Here is a 15,411-nt window from a genome sequence, read left to right as displayed (position 1 = left end):
TTAGATATTTGTACCTGCCCGTTCAGGGCTGTCTCTACCATCAACAAGTATTAATCGGGAGGGGCAAGTTACATCCCTATTTAAGATCCCCGCGTTCAGGTTGGAACGCTACGAAATGAGCATTTCAATATTACGCATTTAAATATAAATAAAGTTCAGGAACGTATAGTCTTAATAATTTCTTCTTGCCCACCCGATTCCAGAACATTTGTGCATCCCGAAGAAACTATTCGGGACACCAGGACAAATTATATCATTCCGGGATTGTCTCGGAAAATCCGGGACGTATAGCAGGAATGATCAGGCTATCAAAATCCAATCTATCAACTAGGCCATCCAACATTTTGACACGCTGATCCAATGAATGAGGAATAGCCATTTCAAATTTTTGGAATAAGTTGTTGCAATTTTGCAATGTGTTCACTGTGTTCAGAGAAACGTAAGTTCAATTCTACTACAAAATGGTTAAAAAATAAACGATATTGTTAACATTCTTTTGTGCTCTCAGCTGGTGCATTATTCCTCCTATTGACGGCTGGGAGTTCTAGGTCTCTTCATTTCTTCATCATAGCCTCTTTGTACTATCTCTGCTTTGGAATAAATTTCATAAAAGTTCTCAGAACTCTCTCTTAGTCTTTTTTTAATATATCTATTAGAATACTGACATGTTCACAGTACAGAACAGTCTACCTTTTGAGGTGCCCAATAATCTCGCACTGCATGAAAACAATTTGGTTAGAACAAATGGAGATATTTCAAACTCCCCACAGGTTACACACTGAAGAAACTGAAGAGCTTGCTGAAATATTTCTCTTCTACTAGTAAATTTTAAAGTCTATAAAGTTTCTACAATTAGTTAATACAATTCCGCAAGTCACGCTATTTAGTATTGATACTTTTCTGTCCATCTTGTATCAAACAACTTGAGGATGTTACGGTGTTTCCCTGGTTTTCCTGCACTGCGCTTTTTTAAAACAAAATTCCTTTAAGAAGACTCGAGGGGAAAAATATAACTGATTTGACAGTCCCAATGCAGTTTCTTATCGCAGAAAATCCGAAACTATCAAGAAATTGCAGACATTTGGTCTGCAGTGCCATCTGATGTGTTTACAGTCGTACCACATATAATTCTAAAAGTTGTGGACCTTCTCAACAATAAGTTCAGATGACGTAAAATCAGACGTATTTGACCGTAATAAGCAGTGATGTAGGCCTAAAATTTTCACAGGGTTTCGTGAAACTTTAGGTAGGGACCATGTTTCCATTAACTATATGGCTGAAATAATTTAACTTCTAGAAAACATGTCGATTGACCGATTTGGTTTATTCTGCTTCGCTTTTTCGGCCACTTTTGGCTAATCGCGAAGACAAGGATGAGTGATTATATGATGAAATTGACAGGAATTTTACAGAGAACACCCATGCCTTGGACATGATTCGAACCTAGCGTGCTCTGTTAACCACTCCACCACCAAGGCTGGCTAGAAAACATGACATTGATGGTAGAATGGTGGTGATGATGATGATTTACTCATACTTGCCATAAAAGAGGTTCAGTGAAGGTATTCTTAAAACAAAAAAAGAAAATAATATGAAACAAGTATTTTAATGATTGCATTTAAGCATAAGAGCTACAGTAATTGAAACTAGAAGGTATATGCATTCACGTAGAAAATATAGGTTAACCAGAGGATATAGCTACAGCGAATACTGCAGTATACCCTCGACTACAGCCCTGTATAATTGTAAATCACGAAATAATCTTGTGAGTTGAAGAAGATTGCATTAGCAATCGGGAAAGGGATAAGTGAGAGCCTATTTGTGGAAGAGTTCTGTGAGATTTATAAAGTGAAGAACTTCTTCTTTACAGTATGACATCGTTTTGGGGAAAGAGAGAAGAGGTGATGTATCTCAAGTGAAACGAAATTCCTTTCTTTTTGAAACACGGATATTAATCCATTATTTTAATGTACTTTCTATATTTTCTAATTTAGAAATCTTATTTTATTGTAACCAATTCTTACATCCTTTAGCTACAATATAAAAATGATTAGGATAATATATGCTGAGAGAGCAACTAGTAATAGATTGTTTGAAATGAAAGATGCAGTTTTTAAAGTACTTAAATAGTACGCCTAAAATGACATCGTAAGTGGTGGTAAAATGACATACTGTGTCGTTAACCCATTAAAAATAGTACATGAAATATTTTTCTTGACCTATATTTTACATATGTCACAAGGGAAATGATTTTGTCCTTTCCGAAGTCCAACACATTTTGTATGGCACCAATTTGCATTCATCTGCCATTGGATCCATGACTCAAGTGCTCTCGAATTGGAACAGAGTTCGTTGCAATAGATGGATGCACTGGTATCATCAGGTGCCACACAGATATCGTCTGTGATCGAAGGGTCTCTTGGTCGCATGTTGGCGGCTCGATTTCCTATGTTCAACAGTTGCTTTCTCTGCAGTTTTCTGCTTTTGTTCATTGATGGATTGACTTGCTGTGTTCCTCTATGTTTCTGTTTCCATGGCTCTCTATTCTGACCAGATACAGAAGGAATTGGAGAAACATCTTCCACTGAAACACTAACAAACGTAGGGATAGATGCTGGTTAGACAGGAGAATGAATTCTGATGCACAGGAACACTGTTAGTCATGGAAAGAGAAATCGTCAATATTAATTTTAATATCATAATATACTGCTGGACAAAAAAAACCGGACACTTGCATTTTTTGTGATAACGCAATGGGTCGATAAAAGCTCTGGTACAAGGGCTAACTAAATGTTGCAGAAACTGAATTAAGTACGAATGCATAAACAAAGTCCGAGCCTATGAATGGTGCATATGGTACTACATGATCTGCCGAACATTCTGTAATATACCTGCGAGCTGTTATTGCAATTCAGATGTCAAATATTAAAGTGTCCGGTTTTCATTGTCCAGCAGTATATAACAAAATAATATCAACATTATTGACGATTTGCAAAATATTTTGTAAAAACTTCCTCCTCCGCTGATAATAGTGAACAAGAAGTGAACATTTGCCTTCACCAAACAAAGAAGCCGATCCGACTACCACATGCAGAAAATCAGTTGTAATCTATCAATTATTTCTAATGACCGAGCGACCGAACCAACAAAATCAAGCGAAAGCAAGAGAATAATTTATATTTAAACAATAAAGCAATATAAACAAGAAAATAAAATACAATAACATGCTGTTAGAGTACTACTGTAACCTTTACGTATATTTAAATGCAATCATTATAATACGAGTTTCATTTTTTGTAGAAGTTATACGATTTCATCTATTTTTGAAATATATTCAAAAGTTAATAGAAACATAGTCTCCACTTAGATTCACGAAACTTAGCGTATACCCGTGAAAATTTTGGGACTACTGTACTGTTTTTATGATATATGTCATGAAATATAGGATGAAAGACGTCAATTTGTTTTTATTTTTCTCTTATCGCAAGTAGCCAAGTTGAGTTGTGAGATTTTTAAAATGCACTTTCAATTGTATGGCTATCAATGAATATGCTGATTTCCATTCATATGTCATTTATATTGCAATTCATTGACAACACAAAACATTTATTTATTTATTATGCTGCACACAACAAGACATCTCCCCTTTTACAGTTCATAGTAAATTTCATTTGGCGATTTATACACATAAAAATAATATTTATACATATTTTAGAATATAAAAAATACATATGGAAGTTTCATATCATCCTTATACATTACCGTGGATAAAAAATTAATCAAATTTTACACAATTACATTCATATATTTATGTGAATTGTATGTTTTTATTTTTTCTCTTATCGCAAGTAACCAAGTTTAGTTGTCAGATTTTTAAAATGCATGATAGGCACTTCCAACTTAAGTCAAATACTCCAGTTTTTTGCACTTGCTTTTGAGATATAAAATAAAGCGCATTTACATGTACCTGGTGGCCAGAATTAAAGTTAGCCAACTCAGAGCCCTCTGTATCGTAGAACTCTGACATTTGGTGAATCCACTATGCAGACCATGGAGAAGAGGATGGCGATAAAATAAAATGTTCAATTTTCCGCCACCAGGTTGAAATGTGGCGCTCTACTTCCATAACGAAGAGAATGGTGGGTAAACATGAGTGTTCTAAATGTACTGTAATATTAAAATTTTGGAACAAAATATTGTGACGAAAATAATTGTGATTCCAGAAAAGGCATTCTTGTAACAAATACTTGCTAGTCAGAACATAAGGCCGTGTCCGAAAGGTGCAAGACCGTAGGGTCAAGTGCACATAATTCGGATAGGTTCCTAATTTCGGATACCAAGAAATTTCCACCTTAGAACAGTAGCGCCGAAGTGCAGGTAATGCGAACTAACACGTTACTTTGTCCCCAGTTGCACCCTTGTGCTTGACCTTGAGCAATGTGTTTTTAGTGTGTGGCTGATATGTTTTACTTTTCCGGAGTTTTGATGTAATATTTCACCATCCATACTTACGGTCTACAACTAGAAGGTTAGTATTTACTCAATGCTGTCTAAATTTTATATAATCTTGAGAGATTCAGCAAATATTTTTACGTAGTTTCAGTCACGTAATTCCAGAGGGTGAATGCACAGAATCGCCATATTGAATATCCGAAATTGTGCACCCTTGCTAAATACTCATAGATGCCTGGGCGAAAAAGGTAAAACTGGTCCAAGAAACAATGAAAAATGCTATTGAAGCTGTGAAGAAAAAGAAATTGGATTTCTAAAAGAGGAGGTAATGTAAATCAAGAGAAAGTAGTATATGAAATTGAATCTCTTGCACATGTCTCGACTTTGGACCTTCGGCGTCCATCAACATTTCCTTGCTCCTCCACGATCAGTAGACACAGTGGCGTACGCAAGGGGGGGGTTACGGGGTTTAAACCCCCCCCCTTGAGCTTGTGAAATATTATGAAAAATGTTGAAAAAAATTAAATGGCCAATTTTTCACGTCAAAGATCTGGGACAATAATATTACTATTACTACTTCTAGTACTACTACTACTACTAGTACTACTACTACTAATAATAATAATAATAATTTGAATTATTATTTCCATGCAGCATGGAGAAAAACACAGCATTCCAAACACACGCGTCTTTCAAAGTGATGCCTTGAAAATAAACACGAGTTTATGAGGTTAGGTTAGGGTAACTATAATTTAAAAGAGAAAAAAGTTGTTTTCTATCTCAGTTGCAACAATGTTCAACACACTGGCGTACGCAGAATTATTTTTTCGGGAGGGCTGAAATAGTAAATGTGGATAGCAAATGGCTTCGATTTGGAGGGCAGGATGCATAACAAAATATTTCGTATTTTTGGAGCTTTTCAGTCTATTAAAATTGTATTCAAAGACAAAAATGGTAATCGGGATTCACTTTAAAAGAGGTTTCGCATTTACACATTTTGATTTTCTTAAAGTTCTTAACGGATTTTTATTTGAAAATTCTGATTTTATCAAAATTTCGGTAGGGGCTGGAACACCATCGGCCATCCCTCTACGTACGCCAGTGTTCAACGAACATGTATTTCTTTTGTGTGTGAACAATGAGAATTAACTAAATAAAGTTATTGGTACGTTGTAAGAGGCTAATGTATAGACAAAGGCTAGGCGGACAAGAACACAGTCACCAATTCGCCTTCCCATTGTATTGTTTACCGCAGCGCGTTTGAATGTCTCTCTTTAAAATGTCTCACCTTGTTGACTAGACAATTATTAAAACGACAATCAGCTTAACTATTGTAAAATGTTTTGTTGGTAAGAACAGCGAGATAATCCAGATGTGAATTATCGAGGACATTCATGCAGGGAAAAAGCCGGAAAAATTTCAACCAATTTCGGGAATCGAATCCGGATCTCCCGCGTGATTGTCACTTGTTAGACACTCTACCGACCAGACCACCGCATCTCCTTGGATGAGTTCCATACTTTGATTATTTCAATTTATTTTAATATATTTTCTTGTATTTATGGATCTTCTTCACCATTGAAATGTCTCACCGCGTTGACCAGACAATTATTTCGTAACAAAAAAACAAAACAATGCTCCCAGGATTTGATAAAAATCGAATGACTAGAAAGTAATTTCGTTCTATTGTTTTCATAAATACTATATTTATGTATATCTCTACTACTTAATAGTAGTAGTAGTGGTATTTGTAGTATTATTAGTATTAATTCAGCTAATTAATTAATTATAAGTATTATTAATTAATTGTGATTATTATTATTTAATTAAAGTATAATAAAACAATGGTAATGTGAATTTGGAAAAAAAGTTTTAGAAATAACACCCCCCTTGATGAAATCCTGCGTACGCTACTGAGTAGACAAGCTGGCAAAGCAGCTGTGATTACTGCACCTCCTTATCAGAAGGAACTAGTTGGATAAAAGGGGCAAATAAGCGAAACAAGCAGTAATAAGAAATTGAAATGCAAGAGAATAATTGCAGAGAAGAGAAAAATGCCGAAGGAAAGAGCAAGAAGAAACCAGCTCTCTCAAAAAGATCGAGAAGAAACAAGCCAAAATAGATTGATAAGGATTCATCCTCATATGAGGGAAGTGTCTCCGAAGAATCTATCCAGCTCGTTTCCACAGACGATGAAGACAGTGCAGATGAAGAATGTATCTATTGTTCCGTTTCCTAACGTGAAGATACATCTGGAGAAGATTGGATAAGATGTGTGCAGTGCCTCAGATGGGTCCACGAGATGTGTGCAGGAACAGACAAAAATGGATGGAAGACAGGAACGTATCTAGAAATATGTTTTTGGGGGGCCGAACCAAGTGTCTCAGGAATAATAATAATAATGTTTAAATTAAAATAATTATATTAAATCAAATTAATAATAATTACAATACATAAATTAATATTATATTACTATTACACGAATAGGTAAAAAGACTGTATAAGAATATAGATATAACAGCGCATATTCATTACGTAGCTTACCTGTAGTTAAAATCGGAATAATTTACATAAAAGCAAGTGACCTGGCAATGAATTAATGCCCAATAGATGAATAATTCAATATTTATCGAATATCAAAAATGATGTTACATGTAGTTGGAGAAAAGTAAGTTTCTGATTAACATTTTGTGCATATTATTTTGAGTAGTAGTGTACATAAATCATCTTTGTAATGTCATTCAAAGTCGTATGATCCCAATATAATCCTTGCCTTCTAAAAAGTTCAGAGGAAATTAATAACCATCGATTATGCAACAAATGCTAATATTTTCATTACATAATTTTAGTACTTGGTAAGTCCTTCGGAGGGTCCGGACCCCTGGACCGCCCTAAATACGTCCTTCCTGTCCTTCAAAGCCGTATGATCCCAATATAAATCCTTGTCTTCCAATAAGTTCAGAGGAAATTATACAACGAATGCTAAACGAGTATATTTTCGTTATTTCATTTTCGTACCTAATAAGCCTTTCGCGTAGGGGGAGGGGGGTCCGGACCCCCGAAATACGTCCTTCGTGTTCTTCAAAGCCGAATGATCCCAATATAATCCTTGTCTTACAATAAGTTCAGAGGAAATTATATAACAACGACTAAACGAATAATTTAATTTTATTACTTGATAAATCTTTCGGGGGGTCAGGACTCCCTGGACCCCCCTAAATACGTCCTTGATGGAAGACTTTCAAGTGTGAATACTGCCAGTGACAAAGAAAACTAAAAGTGATTTCATGATATTTTTTTCAATTTGTAAGAACATACACGTCCTTTCTATACAGCCTGTTGCTTTCAGTTTATAAGTTTAGCAAATATTTTGACTGTATTGTATTTTCCCTAACATATCTTACTTTCACACCAGGGATGGCCAAAAATATCAGGATTCCGGAAAATCTAAAAATCTCGATTCAAAAATTCTACTACCCGGATTTCGGAGAGAGAAGTTCAACAATTTTTCATTTTTTTTTTTTAAGAATAGATTTAGCCATCTCTACTTCACACGTCATCTACGAACACTGTTATCATCATTATCAATGTAGGAGTGCCCCCTCCCCCTTTCCCTTCCCGGGTTGAAAGATTGACCCTGACGTTTGGCAAGTCTTGCGATAACTACGTAAAAATGTCACGCTTCGCCACTGACCTAAATGCTCTCGTAGTTAGGTTCTGTTAGCATTAAAATAAATCGCTAAATGCTTTCTAAAAAAAAGTTTCTAAATTACCTGTACATTAATTCCCACCAGTCATAAACTTGCATTTTTCTCGTCTTCATCTGTTCTTAAGATTTATAACATCCTCTTAGCAGACGAATTACGTGGCAGGCAGGCACGTATCCAGAGGGGGGCTTAGGGAGCTCGAGCCTCCACCGAAAGTTTTAGGTTTACACTAGATAAAATGAGGTTTTTGGTATCTTGTGGTGTGAAATAAAATAATGTGACAATAATTTAAGGAGATAAATAATTACCGAGGCAAGACGGAGAATGTTCCGTAACCCTGTTATTGATAATAGTACGTATCCAAGATGGGGCACAGGGGGCTCGACCCTCTCCCCAGGAAATTTTTCAGTTTACGTTAGATAAAATTAAGTTTTTGCCTTCTTGAATAATGTGAAAATAATTTAAGGAGAGAAATAATTATCGAGGCAAGACTGAAAATGTTTTATACCCCTATTATTGTTAATAGCACGTATCCAAGGTGGGGATGAGGTGGATCGAGACCACCCCCTCAGGTAATTTTTCAATTTTCACTAGATAAAATTAGATATTTGGCGTCTTGAATAATGTGAAGATAATAAATTTATAAATCTGAGAGAAATAATTATCGAGACAAGACGGAGTGTTCTATAACCCTATTATTGTCAATAGCACGTATCCAAGGAGGGAATCAGGAGGCTCGAGCCCCCTTCAGGAAATGTTTCTGTTTACACTAGATAAAATTAGGATTTTGGCTTCTTGAATAATGTGATGATAATTTGTGAGAAATAATTATCGAGACAATACGGAGAATGTTCTATAACCCTGTTATTGTTAATAGCACGTATCCAAGGTGGGGTTGAGGTGGCTCGAGGCCCACCCAGGATTTTTTTTTATTTTTCACTAGATAAAATTAAGTTTTTGGCTTTTTGAATAATGTGACGATGATTTAAGAAGATAGACAATTATCGAGGCAAGACGGAGAATGTTCTATAACCCTGTTGTTGATAATATTGCACGTAAACTTTTCTTGCTCTTTCGTTGTTATCGCAGTGCACTTGAGCACTATGTAGAAACTTGTCAGCATTTGGAAGCTGCACAACAAAGGTAGCGCCCACAGGTAGGGCGATTCGTTGTAATTTCTAATCTCTGGAAGGCGGGAGAGGGTACGTTCTTGAATGAGAGAAGGAGTCAACTACTGGCCATATTAACGAATCGTTTTATCTGCGGAATGTTCTAGAATATAATGAGGATATAAATGCGTGGATTCAATTTTTCGGTTCATCTCTACAAAGAATCGGTTAATGAGATTTCAGAGGTAAGTGTGACAATTCATACAGTTGATTAGTGATCAGTCAGCGTCCTCTGGTTGCTTGATTCGAAAATGAAGACATTGACGACAGTAGGACTTCCAGGGCCTCGATGTAGTGCTAGTTCGGGTCGAGGGCTGAAGAGATCAAGGCCTGCCCCTCCCCCTCTCTCTCTCTCTAAAGTGAATATTTCAGCAGTACCGGATATTGGAGTGGTTTATTAAAACAGAAATAAGCTGCATAGATCAACTGAAAATCAAAGTTTTGAGTGATGATTTAGTTTTGCCAGAACTAAATTTCGTATATGCAGTCCGAGAATTTCCTGGTATAAAAAAATACTTTTGTTTAAGCCTACTGGGTTCAAAATACATTCAAAGAGACAGCCGAAAATTTTATGAATGTCGAGAAGAGAAAGCAACAAGATGTTCCATATGTAGACATTTTTATGCGGAAATTGCAGGCTCTACCAGGACCCGAATCAGGGTTCTACCAACTGAGGCACCTAGCCATCCTTGACCGATTTTTCGTTAAAATGTCTACATAGTATATGTCCTGCGTATATCAAATCGTAAGGTGTCGCTTGTATAGTGAAGAAGCACAGAAAATATAGGAGAGAAAAGAAAACTGAGGAGCATTCCCACCTGTTGAGGAGACATTTTTTCTTCTGTGGTCAACAAGAGCTACTACTTCGAAGTGACAATGACAGTGGTCTAATAAGGGAGATTTCACACCGTGTCGCCTGAGGATTTCACAAGTCGAAATTAGGTTTCTGCGGCCTTTTGTGTCGCTACGGTGTGAAACGTTGCTGTTGATTGGCCCATTCCAATCGACATGTATCGCGTGTCCCTTCGGTCTGAAACCTTCCTAAGTTTTGATAATCCAAGTCACAAGGATGGAAAATTATGGCCTTGTTAAGGTTGGGTGTGAAGGCAGGCAGACGACAGCACCCTAAAGGATCATATCCAAACCTGCAGGAAGAACGCATCTTACTTCAATTTCTAATACGGATTGATAAAAACTTCTGGTGAGTTGATTTTAAAAACTGTGTCCAAGATAAAGAGTGACGTGCCCAGGATTTTCGGAAGGGAGAGGGGTTATGCGCATACTATTTTTGGTGGTCAGTCCTGATTGTGCCATTTTTATCCTGTCTTTGACGTTCTTCTTTTTTTAAAAGAAAAGGAATACCGGGTCAAATGGGGTTATGACCTCACCAACCCTCCCTTGGGCACGTCACTGGAGATAAATGAATAAGCATTTGATCATACAGGGAGACGAAACATTATATGTGTTGGGAACGGAAGGGTTTTCATTGTGCATTAATTGTTTCGTGATCCAGCTATATTCGAGAAGACTTCCCTTGTTTCGTGCCGATATATGACAAGACTCTGGAAGCTGTGACAGACATTTGTGAACACTTGTGAGAGCTAAGGCCAGAATCTGAACAATTTGGTGGGTTTCGGCTTTTATAAGAGCTGCAAACATGGGAGGACAAGACACGTTAGTGGTGTTCAGGCTCGAATCAGAGATACATATTCGAGAGCTGTCTGCGTCCAGTTGGCAGCCCACAATTTGAATCTCGCGTTGTCGAGTGGATTGTCCATATCGTGCATGTCTAACAGCTTCGTAAAAACACTCGAAGACACCATAGATGTTTTTATGCCTGATGAGAAGAAATGGACAAACACACATTCTGAGATGGTTCCGGCACACAATGTTAATGCATGGAAACAGAGGAGTCGAGTGGTAAAAAATGTTCCGATTTCACGTTCTGATTAAAATGACAGCCTTACAGTGGCGACAATTTAGGGGATAGTTGCCCCCATTTTTTTTTGCCTCAACATTATGGCCTCTTAATGTTAAGCCTCGTCTACAAAGAGAAAGTAAACTTTCCTTGCGCCGCCCTCCGCCCCCCCCCCCACCTGATTTGGATCCAAATTGCCACCACTGGTTTTAAACATACAATTGTGAGGTTCTTACTATACCCCTTTAAAAAATGGTGTTGAGCCCCCCCCCCCGAAAGGAATTCCTGGATACGTGCCTGGTGGCAGGAGCAAATTTGACATTTATTCTTACTGCTGAGTGCTGACACACGCGTGCAATGTTGTTCCTGTTGTGTGCAAATAACCATCCCGCACATTGGAATGGGTCTCACTTATCGCACAACACTTGAGCAACCTTGCGTCACGGCAGGAAGCTATTTCATTTTAGGATAAATGTTAGGTTAGGCTAGTTATACTTAGTTCTCTTAGCCTAAATAATGTTTTTTCATTGTTTTAAGATAATGCTAATGGCAGGCCTAACCTAACCTCGTACGTACGTAGGCATTCCTAGTCTGACGTCAGAAAACAAGGTAGCAAGAGTGTTGTGCGATAGGGAACACGCCCATTGGGATACCGCCTCACAGATTATAAATCCCACCCGCAGAAATGGAATCCACTCCCCTCCTGCAGAGTTGTTTACTTGTAAAAGTGTGCAGACGGTTTGCGTGAACTTTTACTATTTCGGCGTAAGTGGAACATATGTTGACAATATTACATATTTTGTTAAAAAAAATAGTACATTAACAGCACATGTTATTTGTATGTCCCTTTTTGATTATATTTGTCCTGTTTTGGGAACGTGAGTTAACACATGGTGTCATGCTTCTGTCAGTTGTAATCACGCATGAGTTCATTAATTTTAAAAATGATTAAATTTTTGTACTGATCATTAAAAAAAGAAGATCGAGAAAACGGTGTGAGGCCCAAGTTCCTTTTGTTTTATTGAGATTTCATCATGCTACGAATGCAATTTTAACATATTTCGATTTACTTCTGTTAACACATAGGTACTGCGGAGTTTTAGCGATTACTTAAGATTTTGTTCAATATATGCTTTCGTAGTTCGGTTAGGTATGTTAGGTTCTCTTAGCATTAAAATACTCACTAAATGCATTCTACTAAGGTTCCGATTTACTTCTAGGTTAAAACACTCACTAAATGCATTCTACTAAGGTTACGATTTACTTCTACATTAATTCCCACTAGTCTACTATATTTACAGTGGGTTTTCAACGGAAAATACGTTGTCCATGGGAAGCTCGCATTCATTGCGTAAGGTAATTTGTAAGTGGGTTTTTTTCAACATAAATAACTTTTGGTAACCGTTCCGGTAAGACTCTAGTTTACGTCCTTTTCCTAAGGAATATTACGTGTCATATATCGTTGGAAAGCTTATTTTATAAGGAATTCAACAACGTAAATCCCAAAGCGAGGAAAAATTTCCTAAAGGAGTATATCGAGAAAGAACGATGTTGTCCGGATATGCATATTTGAACGTACTCAGGAATTTTTTCGATGATGAAGCACATATTTAGGGGTGAAATGAGTGCTAATGGAACCTAACCTAACCTCGAGGCATACCTCATCCCCGTGAATGGTTAGTGGGGCTATCGTGAATAGAAAGTGTAAAAAGAAAAAGGTACTTACCTGAAGAGATGCCGGCTGCCACACCACGAACGTGCACCGCGAATGCAAAGAAGAAATCACCATGCAGATAAGGACGTAAAGTAGAGTCTAGCCACGGTTCCGATTGTTTTTATGATTTCTCCTAGCACAAAGACTAATTATCGTAGAATTTTGGAAATCATTGTCACACGAAATTTGAACCTTCCTTAAAGTAATGAGCACTGTTTGGACTCGAAAATAAGTTATTTATGTTGAAAAAAAAAAATTGAAAATTACTTTACGCACTTCTCATGGACAAGATATTCTCCGTCGACAAGTGACAGTAAATATCGTAGAAGTGTGGGAATGAATGTAAAAGTAAATATTCGTAGCATGATGAAATCGCAATAAAACAAAAGGAACTTGGGCCATTATGTGTATTAGTGAGATGCGGAGACTGACTGTACTTCCTCGAAAATAACTTATTTATAAAATTTCTGGAAGGGCAGTACAGTGACTACTGAAGAAACAGGGGAGCAATTCCAGAAAATTGTCAACCTGGAGTGTGAAAATCAAAGTGCAACCAAGTAGCATGTATTATACCTTGTTGGAAAGGAAACTTCATGTAGATTAATGTAGTATAATTATCTCCTAATGTAACTGATTTTTGCAGCTGCAGTATAAAAAAAAATGATGGTACTGCTAGTCGAAGCTCGCATTGTATAAGTAATGGTTTTATTTCAACACCTATAAAATCATTCAGAAACTATCTACCTGAAAGTTAATTATATTACTAGAATGTGCATAAAAATATCATTATTTTGCACAGAAACTGTATACTAGAAATTTCATGTATGAAGAAGTAATGCATGCTAAACTTCGTTAAGCGGTAGTCTCAGTCCGTTACCAGAATATTTGAAAAAGGTTTTTTTTTATAAGAAAATCCAAAGTGACAATTTCATAAAACTTTATATCCTGTGTTAGGTTTAACCAAAAAAAAAATAATTTCACAGTTATATCTTAAGGCATTAGGGTATTATGGGTAGGTAACGGACTGACTTTGGTAACAGACTGACATTATAAGGAGAAGATATATAAAATATTAAGAAAGTTTCATACATGCTATCTGACAGTCCTGCTTGAACTTTTATTACTCAAAATGATTTTTATAAAGTTATAAAATAATGTTAGTTATATTATATAATAATTTTTATTGTAAAAATCATACTTAAATATATTTTAACAAATTATATTTTCTTTTGTTTCGAGATGTTAAGATTAAGCAATGCTGAGAAGCAGCGGAATTATAGACAGCGTACGAAATAAAAGGCTTGTTATGAAGAAGCAAAGAGAAAATATGCTGAAAGACAAAAAATAAAAAGAAGTGCACTTAGTGAGAGAGCTAAACGGCAGCTTAAGAAGAAAAACCGTGAATGCAAACGGAAGGAAAGACAGAGGAAAAGAGAAACTACTGCCGCTGTTCCTCCTGAAACACAAACATCATCTGTCATTGAAACACCGACAAAAGTGTATTCATCACGTCAATCATTTGGGGAAAAAAAAAAAACGTGCATCATCTGCCTTACCTGCTTCCCCCAGAAAGCGACGAGCTCTTATAGTTGATTTTGCAAGGAATGAAGGACTAAAAATTGATAATAGCTCTACAGCTCCCTCAAAAGCCCAATCAGAATCAGAAACTAGAAATGTTATAAAGAATTTTACTCCATGGATGAAATCTCTTAGCAAGCCCCTGGAGCAAGAGATTGTAACTGTGTGTGAAGGTGGAGTGAAAACAATATATAAGAAACGGTACTTACTTACAATCCTTCAGGAAGCATATGCAATATTTTGCTTGAAGCATGCTGAGATAAAAATAAGTTTTTCTACTTTTGCTGATTGCAGGCCCAAGTTTGTGTTTCTTTTATGAAGTATACCTCAAAATGTTTGTGTTTTCATGACACATGAAAACATTAAACTGTTATTAATCGCCCTCCATTCTTCAGGTATACATGTTTCTACAGAATTTTGGCCATGCCATTTATAGACCAGATAGTATGTAGTCAAGATAATGAACGTTGTATGACTGGCGAATGTAAAATATGTCCAGACTTAAATTCCATAACAGATAGTGATGAAAGTGAAACAGATCTTTCAGAGTTCTGTAAATGGTATGAGTGGGGAAATACTACTAACAGTGTTGAGAAAACTGAAAAGACTGGAAGTGTCCAAGATTGTTTTGAGTCTCGGTCAGGAAAAATTCCACACTTTCTGCATCATACTTTCAAAAATGTAAACAGCAGATGACTTTCCAGGGAAGGATTCAAAACTTTCATGAAGAAGAAGCTGGCTTACAAATTGACTTTTCTGAGAACTTTACATGCAAGGAACAGGATGAAATCCAATCTGCCCATTGGAGCAATAAACAAATTACCATTTTTACATCTGTAACTTGGTTTCACGATGGAACTACATCACAAGGGA

The 15,411-nt window shown here is 36.6% G+C and overlaps 1 protein-coding gene across 1 annotated transcript in view; it reads left to right on the top strand.

Annotated features, from left to right (window-relative positions):
• Nucleotides 1-11,924: 11,924 nt before the first annotated feature.
• Nucleotides 11,925-15,411, top strand: part of LOC145985050 (KICSTOR complex protein kaptin-like) — a 67,007-nt gene continuing 63,520 nt past the window's right edge. The window contains exon 1 of the mRNA XM_083118571.1: nt 11,925-12,011. The gene's annotated coding sequence lies outside the window, so the exon portion shown is untranslated. The remainder of the gene's footprint in view (nt 12,012-15,411) is intronic.

Source organism: Lepisma saccharinum, chromosome 3, assembly GCF_977018435.1.
Source record: "Lepisma saccharinum chromosome 3, izLepSacc3.1, whole genome shotgun sequence".
In the NCBI taxonomy this organism is placed as follows: domain Eukaryota; kingdom Metazoa; phylum Arthropoda; class Insecta; order Zygentoma; family Lepismatidae; genus Lepisma; species Lepisma saccharinum.
The sequence above is the reverse complement of the archived record's forward strand: the minus strand, read 5'-3'. Positions and strand labels throughout refer to the sequence as shown.